This window comes from Haemorhous mexicanus, chromosome Z (assembly GCF_027477595.1).
Source record: "Haemorhous mexicanus isolate bHaeMex1 chromosome Z, bHaeMex1.pri, whole genome shotgun sequence".
Classification (NCBI taxonomy): Eukaryota; Metazoa; Chordata; class Aves; order Passeriformes; family Fringillidae; genus Haemorhous; species Haemorhous mexicanus.
The window spans coordinates 41,125,253-41,138,936 of NC_082381.1; the positions used below are offsets into that span (position 1 = coordinate 41,125,253).

General features: G+C 39.2%; 1 long non-coding RNA gene across 1 annotated transcript in view; it reads right to left on the reverse strand.

Annotated features, from left to right (window-relative positions):
- The window catches only part of LOC132322193 (uncharacterized), a 54,793-nt gene that overhangs the window by 29,247 nt on the left and 11,862 nt on the right, over nt 1–13,684 (reverse strand). Inside the window, exon 2 of the long non-coding RNA XR_009485039.1 lies at nt 3,773–3,864. This is a non-coding gene — a long non-coding RNA (uncharacterized LOC132322193). The remainder of the gene's footprint in view (nt 1–3,772; nt 3,865–13,684) is intronic.

A 13,684-nucleotide genomic window follows, 5' to 3' on the forward strand; every position in this document is an offset into this window, starting at 1 on the left:
TCACCTATGGCCCTATGCCCTCAAACACACACATGACCATTTACTATTGATCATCTCTAATTGCATGTAGAAAACTGTCTTCTGGGACCCTGTCTGCAAATGCAGGGACAGTTTCTACTGAGTATTTAAAATCTGCACACAACTTGTTCACCGCCTTCTTCCACAGCAGGAACAGCCTGAGGATATCCCTGCTGTAGACTGTCACAGATATTCCCACTGAAATGACTAATCACTGCATATGAAAAGTGCCTAACAGGGAGCCTGAGCACACTGGGGCTCCCCCAGGGTAGGGAGTGATTCAGGACTCTCCACGAGCTCCTTTGCCATGTTTTCTGTTCCTCTGCTGTGAAGGTGCCCGTGAAAAACTCCTTCGCCTTTTGTTGGCCTATCTGTCTTGAACCAGCTGTGTGCAAACTACACAGAGAAGGAAGTGAGGACTGACAGGGCAGGGATACAGGCAGAGCCCTGGCACACAGATACACCACAGCTTTCACTGTCGATCAAACTTGAATTTCAGTCTTATATCACAGCTGTAGCTTCAATAGTACAGACAGTGCCCCACTTGTCAAAATTCTTGTGACTTATTGCAAAAGAGGTTTTTTGCCCCTTACACCAACACTCACCACAGATTAGCAAATATGTTCTATTTTCACCTTAAGGAAATATCAACAATTGACAGAATTCTTAAGAAAAGTATTGCTATTGGAGCAATATTAATTATATGAAAGTAAAATGAGACATCAACTGCCTGGTTTCCCTCACTCTGATATTCAACTGCCTAAAGTATAAAGTTCTCCTCTTTTCTGCTCATTATCCACAGAGTCTGATTTCAAGGAAAGCCAGCACCAAGAAACTCAGTAAAGATATTATGGTAAACAGTAAGATGCAAAGCAGGAGTTGAATAAGACAGAACAAAGCAAATGTTTTCTTTATCCCTGCAAGTATTGACAAGACAAAAAAAAAAAGGACTTCCCAAGACTGCTGGAGAGTGACAGGGGTATGGGAGAATAACCAGTCAGACAGGGAAAGTAAAAATGGGAAGTAAAAATGAGACTATTTCAGCTGAGTGATTGAATAAAATATTGGAAGGAGTTGTATAGTTGATGTGAGTCTTTGACAAACAGTTCAAAAGTGATATATCTACTCTTACTTTAGGAATCTAAAATACTGTCTAATTCATTTTCCTTTACATGTAACAAAAAGAATTGTGCAGTTCCATGGTGTGATGCATCTTGCCTATTTCAGGTATTTTCTAGCATGCAATGAATTATCACTGTATATGTCATTCCCCATCAGCAAGACACGTAGCACAGCAAGCAACACTGCCGTAGAGGACTACAGGCAGCTATTCTAATTTGGCAAGGGTAGCTGCCTTAGCTCCAGAGGATAAGCTCAATCCTCTGGAGCCAAGAATGTTTCTTCTGAAAGAGATATTATGGAGGGAAAAAAACTCTTAGTCCTTTTTGTAAAAATGGGATTCTTTGGTGGATTGTTTTAATTACAGCAGACTGATCTAATTCCTAATCTGCAGAAGTAGAAATTCAAGCCTAAGGACTTTAATCTTCACTTACCATAGTACTGTTAGAAATAATCACTGATTAAAAATGTGCAGCTCTACCTGTAGGCAATTAAACCATATCTTCTCTTCTGCTGCGTTTCCTTCACAGAAGTGAAATTTGCTGATTTACTGGGACTGATTTACAGCAGTCAGACTTTCCTATTCTCAACAAGAGCTTTAGCCAACGTCATTGGCAAGCTGCTATTTTAAATAGACAGCTGCTTCTTTCAGTATAATACTTTCATACTAGAATCAAATAGCCTTTGAAGGGGAAACCCATTCTCCTAATTCTAGCAGACTGAATATTTTCCCTTTCCTACTCATATTGTTGGTCATCACATCTTTTACAGCACAATAATTCTTCAAAAGGTCAACTGTGATTCTTGCAAGTCCTTTGAACTATATTCCATCATTTATTCATGCTGAGAATTGCTTCTTTTCCTATGAACTTCAAACTGATGAGCTAAACAAATTCATGCAACTTTACTTTGCACAAGTACTGCCTTTCTAATATCTGTATCCAGGAAAATGTAGTAGTCTGGGAAGACATGCAATGGTAGCCATTGGTTTGAAACTGGTAATTCTGCTAGAGATAAGATCTACAATAAAACTTTTTAAGCGCGTTTAAGCCTAAAATATCAGTTAATAAAGGGTCTCTTTGATGTTATTTTCATATGAAAGCTTGTGCTATCACATTGAATTTGAGTCTTGCAGAGTTTTCAGCCTATTGTTGGTAATATTCAGCTTCTTTAGTTGGTTGAAAGTTTCTCTCACATTGCACTCTCTGCAGCTGACAGCTATATTCAGTACACTGTTGTGCAATCTGCTTTACCTGCTGCAGTACAGCTCTACTGAGGAGGCTTGTCATGAAAATGTTGTGCCACCTGACAGGATAGCTGTTGTCTGTTTGCCCTCATTTTCCAGAGCACAACACAACATAGTTTTAGCCTGGCAAAGAGTTTCCTAGGCATGGTGATCAACCACCGCAGTCAGACCTTCCTATTCTTCACTTCAGCCTTCAACTGACAAGTCATAGCATTACCCAAAATTTCAGGCTTGGAGTCAACAGAATTAGCTGTTTATTTTTAATTGGACCACAACAAGAATGCTGGCACATTCAAGCCTTTCTAGTAGGAAGGCAAAAAAGGTTGTTCTAAGAGAAAAGGGTAAGACTACATCTATCAATCTTCTGCCAGCAGTCCCACTTTTAAATTGCATCCATCAAGGAGCAATGGTAAAACTCTTTTCCATCTTTATCATCTGACCTGTGAAATCTTCAAGTGCTCAGTTCTGTTATTTTTTTATGCAAGAAGATCACTAGAAGAAAGATAAACATTTATGCAACTACATCAAGCTATCCTATTGTGCTGCCTTGTATCTTGCTGAACCTGATCTCCATCTCTTAAAAGCTGTTATGCAAAAAAAACCCCAAACAAATACAGATAAAACTGCTGAAATATGGGAAGACAGAAAATTATAACCTGTTAAATTGAGAGCAGCTTTTTACCAGGTTGGAGGCTGCTATGAACTTTAAGTCTTTCAGTCTATTAATAAAAAGAAATCCCTCCTCCCAACTAAACTATTTGGTTGGCAAAGCATGGAAGAGTGTAAACAAACAAACAAAAAAGACTCAGTATCAGCACTAATCCTTCAGTGCCCCTGCTGGAAACTATGCACTACCCTAGTTAATTTCAGGTGAGTCTGGCACAAAGTAGCTGAAGGACTATCCTTCACCCCACAAATTCTGACACTTTTTGCACTATATTCTCTATTTTTAAGCATTTTTAAAGCAACCAGTCTATCTGTGGATTTAGGTATTGATCTAGGCTCAGTGGTGCTGAGACATCAATTTACTAATCAGTGTCTGCTATGCTTTATATTACTTTTCATTGCTCCCTCTATGCAGCAAAAATAGCTCAATTATTTCAGAAGCAGTACAGAAGGTGATGTTATTCTGCATGGTGGCAGAATGAATTTCTTCCTCCAAGGTGTTTAACAGCAATCATTTTCCCAGGCATTTTATTAAATGCAAGTTTTTCCTTTTCAGCAAGATTTTCAAAGAGGGAATATGTTGAGTACAGAGAAAGGAGGGTCTAGTCAGAACTGCTTGCGAGACTCCTGGGGACAGGAAAGGCTGAGAGATAAATCTTGGAAAATTCAGGCACATCGTTAAATTAGCAAAACATTTTTGGATAGCTGCCCCTCTCTGCTTACCTGGCCTTCATCTGGCACTCCTCCAGCAGCACTGCAGCACTTCTCAGCAGAGCTGCAACTCAGGGTTACTGCTTTGGGCTTCTACAATAGGGCTGTAGCAGGAACAAAAAGAGAAAAATCAGAGACAACACAGCGAGAAGGAAGAGAAGGAAAGGTTTTGCAATGGTGATATTTGTCTGAGATTTTGCTGATCTAAGTAGCAGGACGAGCCCTCTGAAGAGCCTGCTGTGATGTTGAGTAATTCACCAGTCCCAAGGCTGCATAACCTCTTTGTTATGCAGACCAAGCTGTGAGAGTAACTCGCATTGAAATTTATTGAATCCCCTCATAAACTTCTCCCAAAAGCAAAGCTATTTTGAATTTACTCTAAAACCCTCTTTTTCCTCTCCCTCTTCCTCCTTTTTCTATATCTTAATTTGATGCATATGCTAACCAAAATTAGATACAGATAAAAAAAGCTGGAGATTTCAAGATAATTTTTCTCAATGTTTTATGAAAGTAGAAATAACATGTTAATTTCAAAAATGTAAAAATTAAACAGACTTTTTCTTTCTCATTTTTCTCTTACCTACTGTCATTGAAACCATGCAAAGATTAAAAACTGTTTCAGAAGCTCATGAGAAATTTAGTCCTATGCATAAGTTAAGCACCTCAGCCTGTCACCTGGCTTAAACTAACTGGTTTCTATCTCTCCTGAGGGATGTGTATGAGAAAAATGAGAGACAGAAAAGTGTGGTTAAGGCACTCATTATTTCAGAGGGAGAGGCACTTCTGTTGAACACAAAGGAAGTGATGCTGTGTCTCTTGGTATATGAGAACTGGAGGAATAAAAGCTGTAAATTACCACAGGTAGAAGTTTAGTAGACGTAGGGTGAATTTGTTTTCCCCTCTAGTAATTCTAATTTCACCATGTGCTGAAGAAGCGTGTCAAAACCTAATATGCACCTGTTAAGGGTTGTCTGCATCTTGCTCTAAACTGGCATAGATTTCCTATGAGAATACAATGCTTCAAATAATTGCCTTTGCCAGCTGTACCTTGGAACATAAGCGTAGCAATGCCCCAGATACAGGCTATGTTCAGTCATCTGAAATGAGAACAAAAAGCCGGGAATGGCAAAAGTGAGAACCTGTTGATGACAGGGTATGATTCTCTGCATATAGAGGATAACAGAATTTCCTCATTCTGAGCACTCAAGGAACAGACAAGAAAGGGGACCTCCACCCACCCCTATTCAGATTCAGCAGCTTCATAAAAACAGCTCAGCTTGTTAAGGAATTTGTTTCTTACTTTTATATGACAAAGTTGAAAATTAATGGCAAAAGATCATATTCTGAGGAATCATAAGCCACCTCCAAATATGCACTCACTCACTAGAATACCTGGAAGAGGAGTCAAACAGAACTCTGTGAGCCTAACATAGACCTACATGACAAATTCTTAAAAACAAATGTGGAGATCTATTAACAAACGCAAAAAAGAAAAAAATAAGTACAGCGTATCCATTTGAAGATATACAGAAAAGGCCAAACACTGCCCCAGCTCAAGCTGTACTCAACAAAACCAGTACAACTCACTGAGTTTCCCCACCATCTCCATCTAATATTGAGGAACACATTCAGTGCAGGCAGCTCAGGTGCAGCTGTGCTGGGAGCCGCAGGTTCAATTCTGGGTGGGAGCCCAAGGCATGATGCCAGGAACTGCCAACCCTTGGCCCAGCAAAGGGACCTGGGACCCATAACAACAGCCAGGGGACCAGACACTGAGGCACAGCACGAGCTGATGGCTCAGGAGGAGCAGAGATAGCTTTGCCCTTGGACGTGAGGGGGGTCTGTCATTGGTGGAGGAACCAGCTCGAGCTGTTTCTGTGTCACTCATCCTGAATAAACTGCTTTATGGAAAAATACATCTGAGGCTCTCAAAATGGAAACCTGGTGTCGAGCTAGTAAGGAAACCTTGTCTGACCAAGTGAGAGTGGGGTGTGTGGGGTGCCTTTTTCAAAGGGACTTCAGGCTTAGCAGTTGAAGTCTGTGGTAGTGGAAGTGTGACTGCTAGAGTCCTTTGAATGGTCAGACGGGGAAGTTTCCTTAACACTGGCACCTGATAAATGTCCCTTGTATTAGATCAGATCCATGAAATTCTACGTTACATGTGACTTACATGACATTTACCAGATTGGATATTCCACACTTCCAAATTTTAATTCAAATTCAACAGATTTAGAGCTACTGTAGCAGCAGGTTGATCCTTAAATCAGAGGGGAAACAGCACTTCAGATTGCTGAGGACCTCGAAAAATAATTTTCTTATTTGTTTTGGGCTTCAGTAAGACTCTGCCAGCAGATTTGTTTCCCAGCTCTAATGACATGTTAAGCAAAAAAAAACCCAGATATTTAAACTAGACCAGGTAATAAGGAGGGAAGATTTGCACACTGGAGAGTAATATTGATCTTTCTACCATTTACATACCAGCTACCTGAAGTATTATTTAGCTGCATTCAGAAGATCTTTAAAGGTCAGAAGTAACAGAAATACAGCAAAAGACAATAAGAATCTATAGTGAAGATTTCTGACAAAAGCCATAAGTCACACCAGATGCTTGCACAACCTTTTACTTTTCATTGCTCTAATACACACACACACAAAAGAAGACTCAGTTGTTATTGTTGAACTCAGGAATAATAGGATTCAGGAGAGGTCTCCTATGTTTAGCATGCTGTTCTATATCTATGAAACACTCAGAAGCAACAGGAGTTTCCACTGAATTTTTCAAGAAGCATTGAAGTGAGCTTTCTTCCCCCTGTCCTTTTTTTCTAACTCTGAAACCATTGGAAAAATATAAGAAAGCTTTCTCCAAAGCATATGCTGTCATGGATTTTTTCATCATGTGTCTCTCATTTCTGCCTTAATAAAGTGTACAAGAAATGCATCAAGAGCTGTGAATTTCTGTACTGCACCAGCTGATCATCCACAACATTAAAATACTTATTTTGTACCTTAACCATTTAAAAACAAATCTCCTTGGAGGCTGAAGTGTACTATTTCCCATAATAACTGTAAGAAGTAGCATGACATAATTATAAGTAGCATGACATGCAAGTTTGTGAGGCCATCCATAAGGATTTTTTCTAGAATGCCTGCTGTCAGCCCCATTTAATAACAATTATTGATCTGAACAAGAGAATCCAGGGCACCCTCAGTCCATCTGTGGAGGACACCAAGTTGGGCAGGAGTCACTGATGTGATGTGGGCTCTGGATAGGGACCTGAATAAACTAGACTGATCCACTGAGGTCAGTTCTCTGATGTTCAACAAGGCAAAGTGCCAGATCCTCTCTGGTCACAACCCCATGCAGCGCTACAGGCTTGGGTAAAAGTCTCTGGAAATCTGCCCAGCAGAAAAGGACCTTGGGTGCTGGTGGACAGCACCTGAACATGAGCCATGAGTGTGCCCAGGAAGGCCAATGGCATCCTCAGCAATAATGTGGTCAGCAGGAGCAGGGGGGTGATTGTCCCCCTGTACTCATCACTGTGGAGGTTACAATTTGAATCCTTTGTTTAGTTCTGGACCCCTCACTACAAGAAGGATGTTGAGGGTCTTGGAGCATGTCCAGAGAAGGGTAACAGAGCTGGGAAAGGGTCTGGAGCATAAGACTAATGGGAAGAAGCTGAGGGAGCTTGGGGTGTTTAGCCTGGGAAAAATGAGGCTCAGGGATGACCTTATCACTCTCTACAGCTACATGAAAGGAGAGGGTAGCCAGGTGGGGATTGGTTGGTGCACCCAGGTTACACATAGCAACACAAGGAGAAATGGCATCAAGTTGAGCTAGGGGAGTTGTACATTGGATATAAGGAAATACTTCTTCAAAAAAAGTTTTGCCAAGTTCTGGAATGATCTGTCAAGGAAAGTGGATGAGTCATGATCCCCTGGAGGTATCTAAAAGACATGTAGAAAAGGTGCCTAGGGATATGTTTTCATGGGGGATTTGACAGAGGTAGATCAACAGTAGAAAATTATCATCCTAAAGGCCTTTTCCAACCTAACTGATCCTTTGATTCTATCAGTTAATAAGAAAATTAAATGTTATCCAGGGCTTCCCATTGGCAAAGGTGAAAAGAACCAGATGGAGTGATACGTAGACAATAAACCACATGAATTTTGATTTACTACACTGCAGTCTTCAACATCCCCACAAGGGAGGCAGAGGAGCACGTACCAATCTCTTCAGTCTTGTGACCATTTATAGCTCCAGAGGAAACAGCACAAAGCTGAGTCAGAGAAGGGTTAGGTCAGGTGTTAGGAAAGGGTTTTTCATAACAGGGTGGCTGGGATCTCCAGGGAAGTGGTCATAACACCAAACCTGAGAGAGCTGAAGAAAGCATTTGGACAATGTTCTCAGGCACATGGAGTGTTTCCTAGGGCTGTCCTGTAGGGCAAGGAGCTGACTCTATAATCCTGATGTGTCCCTTCCAACTCAGCACATTCTATGATTCTATGTAGTGAGAGCTAAGATCATATGAAGATTTCTAATTAACACATATGATTTTGTTACAGGGATTATATAATCTGTATTATCCATTTGGTCACATTGAATGTGCTATTGAACCTATTCTGCTGTTATTTTCTACACGAACACAGCAAAAGAAGCACCCCATCCCATGATTTTGCTAGTTTGCACTTGAAAATATGCATATCTGTTAATTCCTGTCAGGAAGAACCTGAAATCTTCTTCACAGTCATGGACATTGGAATAGTTAACAAAGTCTCCTATCATAGTGCATGGCTTTGTTAGAGAGAACCACTCTTTCCTTTGGAAAGAAACAGTCTTGATTTTACAAATCTTTTTGCCTGCGTTCTTCACATTTGTTTTGTTTCTGTTCTGGTACTAGTCATCAAACATTTGAATGTTTCCTGCGTATGCCTCATTGCAGCACAGAATTTTGCCATATTCTGTCAAAATTCTGTAAAATTCTGTGAATTCTGTGAAAATTGCTTCACTTTTTACATACTCAGTGTGTTGTATGATTAAACTGATGGTGAAATTATTCAGATTCTGGTGGATTTTTAAAACTCTTGTAATTTTCCAAGTAATTTCTGTGAAGCAGTACTTGCATCAAATGCATTCACTCTCCCCTCAGTTGAAATCAAAGCTCACAGGGAGCTTTATGTGTGAAAAAGTATTCCAACTTTTTATTTGGTGAGTTATTGTTATACTCATGTGGAATCATATACAAGAATAACTCAGATGAGATCATTTGAAGCTGCTGTCTACAAACCCAACGAAAAGTAGTGGGCCTTTTGCCTCAAAACCCTACTGGTGAATTCAGTTTGGATTATATTTACATGAGAATGATGTATCCAAGTACTTTCTAGTGGGGGAGAAAATGGTGGCATTACCCACAAAATCAAGATCAAATGTTTGAAAAATAGTGATGTAATAATCAAGATGAACATATTTTAAGTCAAGTAGAGCCAGATACTAGTTACTATATTAGATTATAATATATTTTACATATGCAGAACATTTACTTTAAAATTAGAATGTACTGGTTAACTATAGTTTCAACTAAATTTCAAACAAGGAAATTAATGTGCAAAATAGAAGTTCCATGCAACAGAACGGAGGACATACTTCTGTTCTGTCCAGCACAGGTGTGATGCCACCCAAACTGTCATGTCTTTGCAGTCTGTATCCACCCAGGTACAAATCTTCTGAACTACACACATAGGCACGGAGCTTACAAATCTGATTGTCTGACAAACACATCCTGCTCAGCATCAGACTACTGCAAGGAATACAAGAAGTATTATAGTTTCATTTAAAGATCTTGGAAAAGGGTAAAGGAAAGGTCACAGTGGAAGGAAGATTTTACTTATATTTTTTCTCTTTTCTTGCTTCTGCCTGATGCTAGCACTCAGATCTACATATTGGTGACAAAAAACAAGCCTACTTCTTTTCAGCCTTGGCAATCCATTTAAACAGACTGGTTTGAAATAACAAGAGTATATACCCTTAAACGCTTCCTGAACCTCCTAGACAGAATCACTTACTCCCGTAACTAAGGCCAAGAATAAAAGCTATAACCCTGCTTATAGTTGTGTTAGCCTGTGGGACTGACTGATATTTAAAAAGGCACTTGATGAACTACAGTTCAGGCAGTGACTGTGAGGAACATTTTTTAGCCACCTGCATTCCTGCATTTCTTTTCTTATGTTTGGAAACACTTCTTCCAAATTTGGAGTTTTGACTGTCATGGCTGCAGCTTTGTCCTGACGGCTACCTTTGTTTCAGCAAACCCCCCCACCACCTTCTGAACTGCTTCAATTTAGAATGTGGAAGTAAAATAGAAAGTTATCTCTTCCCACTCAGGGCACCACCTACATGATGACAAAATATTTCCTATACCAAAGCAGTCAGAATATTCAACACACTGTTAAGCCCCATTTCTTGAGAGGAATGCCACCATCTTTAAAACCCCTGGAAAAAATGCAGACTGTTTGTAAAGAGAAAACATGTTGTTTCATTGTGCCTTTTTTAAAATAGCCAATATTCACTATTTCGATGCACATCACAAAATATCTGAGCAAATAAAGTTCAGAAAACAGGATCATTATCTTTGAGTAGTTTGTATTGCCTGATTTCAATTAAATTAAGCCTATCCAGTCATTATGAATACCTAGAGTTCCTTCTCTCAGTCCCCAAAAACACATATATCACAACTTAGAAGATATTCCCCAAAATACAGTTTTTCCCAGGAAGTCTTGGGTAAGTGGTGCTTCTTCTTATTTGCAATGCTCAAAACAAGAATTACATATTTATCAAGTTCAGAAACCAACAAAACTTTTATCTCAACAATCTTTCACAAAGAGCTCTGCCATGGGACTTGGCCTTGTCTGAAAAGCTAATTGAAGCAGTAGTGACTTTGCTTTTTTTGTCACTGTACCCTCTTAGACACAAATCAGATTACCACGCATCTGTCTTCTAGCTCTGAGAGAGATCATTAGCCAAATTCTTTTTCCAGAAAGTTTTATAATATCCAGACTGAACCATTCATAAAGCTACTCATTGCACCGGGGACTTCTTCATTAACAGTAATTATGCAAACCAGCATGCCACATAAGAGATTGAGACTACCGGGTGGGTAGCCTGCAATGCAGGGATGATTCTCCTAATTTCTGGAAACTGATTAACAATCTGCTTCTGGCTTAGAAAGAATAATATACAGTTATCCTTCTCTTAATTTTTATCTATTTTCATAATCAAATAATTACATTAGGCCTACAGCAGATATTTCTAGGTTCAGATCTCCTTACATTTCTACAAATTATTCCAGCACACACTACAGCTCAGTTTCCCTTTTTTAATTACGTGTGTTCAATTGCATTATACGATATTATTAATTGTATATAAGAACTAATCAAGCTAGATCCCTGAGATAGCCAATCATGCTGGCCCTTTCATTGTAATTCCTAAACACCTATATGTGGAAACACAGTCTCCATTAAAAGCTGACACACTTCTGAAAGCCTCCATCAGCACCCTGCACTTAACCAAGTAAACCACTGCTGGTGGCTGGGTTCTGTGGTGCTCCTGAATCACATTCCTGAGGCTGTGGCACACCATCTCCAGGTCAGCTTCCAAACACATTTGTCAACAGCATGACTTATGGGTCTGTGCTGCTTTTGGACCAAGAGTTCAGCACCACTGTGAGTAGCTCTGCACCCTGCCCAGTGGAAAGCCAAGGCTCTCCCACAAACGGTTCTGATCTGGATTTAGAAAGTATTTGGTCCACCTCTCCATGGAAATTTCCCCTTCTCAGGGATGGGGGGAAAGAAACTACTCCTATGAAAAATTTATTTTATAAATGCATGCATTCAGCTTATAAAAACTAGCTTTTCTTAAGTCATCAGGAATCAGTTTCGCAAATGAGCAAAGATTCAAATAGTCTCCTAGAGACCTCAAGTTGGTGGTAGTCTTTGTTGAAAACAGAGTTTAATTTCACAAAATGTTACCTGGCACAGCTACCTCACTTGTCTGCAGAGCAACATGCAGTGCAAAGGCATCTCAGCTTGATCTAAATTAATTTTAGAAAAGCAAAAAACCTGTCTTTTCATTCTCTTTCAAGACACAGCAGTCAAGAAGAGATATGTAGAAAAGGGAGAGATATGTAAAAAAAATCATAGGCATGTTGTCCAGATGTATTTTTGAGCTTTCCTTCTACCTGAGGAACACAGGAGCTAGAGTGACAAGAAGGATGGAAACATTGCTATCAGTGACAAAAAGTAATAAGAAGTATCTGTAGGCAAAAGTTGAATAAAATGTTAATAGCAATTTTTGCGGCTCCCTCAGGCAACAATGTTACTACACTGAAGTAATGATTCTGCCACTGACTTAGGGAAAACTGTATTATATTCTTTACGTTGCTTGTTTCAGAAACTGGATCTTGGGTTCAGACCTCAAGCTGTATAATCTGCTCAAGAATATCACATTACAAAAGTTACAGTAAATTTAAGATTTCTGAAGTCAACCGGAAATGTAAACAAGCCATAAAGATCACCTTTAAGAAAAGCTTTAAGAGGTAGCAAAGTAAATGCAATTATGACAGCTTGTGGGAGAGAATTTCAGTGTTTCTGCAGCAGCCAGGGCCATAAATCTTCCACCATTAATGGCTTTGTTCAAAAACACACTTCAGCCAGGTACCCTTTTGCCTTTGTATAATGTGAAGCATTTTGGTAGATGGAACTACTTGCTGAGATAGACAAAATTTTCCATTTTTTTTCCCCCTCTTAGGACATTAAGAATTTGTGCTATCTATTTTAAAAGCGAGATTCATTTTAATTCAATGTTCCAATCAAGGTCATGGATGTAATGCTGTATTCTGGACAAACCTTGCTGAAAAGCCTGTGTTTCATTCTGTGCTCTCACTGAATGTAATCTCTTTGTTCGGAAGCCCAGTGTCAACACAACCACAAGAAAAGGCTTTTTACAATCTGGTATGACAACAGAGTACAATTGCTTGTGTAAATGTTTACAGATTGTTTACAAGCTATTAACACATAATTTCTAATTTCATTGCCTCTAGACAGATTAAATCGATAATCCTAACCAAACTGATAAAAAACTACCTGGTTTAACATACATTGAGAAATAACCCAGAAAAAAGTTTATTTCAGCACCTGCTGCCTTATCTTTTTCTCTGATTTATCTGCCTTTTCATACACAACAGTGGATTACAGCTAGGAACTTTTCACCTCTATCAATCCTACATTCCCAAGGCTTTCCAGATGGATAGATAGGTAGATGATAGACTGAAAAAATTATTGTCAATTTTTAAGAGAGAAGGATTCCTAATACATACTTCCAAGTCACTCTTGAAATCCAAAATCCCACCAATGCTTCCAGAAATGTTCCCTAAGGTTATAACAGAATTATTAACACATTTTATTTGGGCTCTTGTATTACGTATCCAAATTTGAAAGAATTATGTTTAACTAAGAAATGAAATATGAAGACTTTTTTTGAGAGCACAATGAAGGTGAAAAACAAACAATGCTGCTATTATCTTTTTCTGCTATGACAAGCTAGGACAAGCTATCTAGTTGTTTGCTGAAAGTATCACCAATTAAACAATCTGCACTATGCAATTATCATTGTTTATGTCAGTGTAACATTGTGGTGCATCAGATTCATAAAAACCTTTTTTCTGTAGCTTTGTACAGAGTTTCCAGAAACAAAATACTGAAAACAAACCAGCTGGTGATGGATGATGGCCTCTCACTCACTCAAGAAGCTGAATTCAATAAATGTCTCTGAAATAGGTGGTCTCATACAGCCATGTTAATTCTCCCCACCACAAAACACTAAAAAAATCACAAACCTGTTTCAAAGTCCAGGGCCTACAATAAGAAAATTTT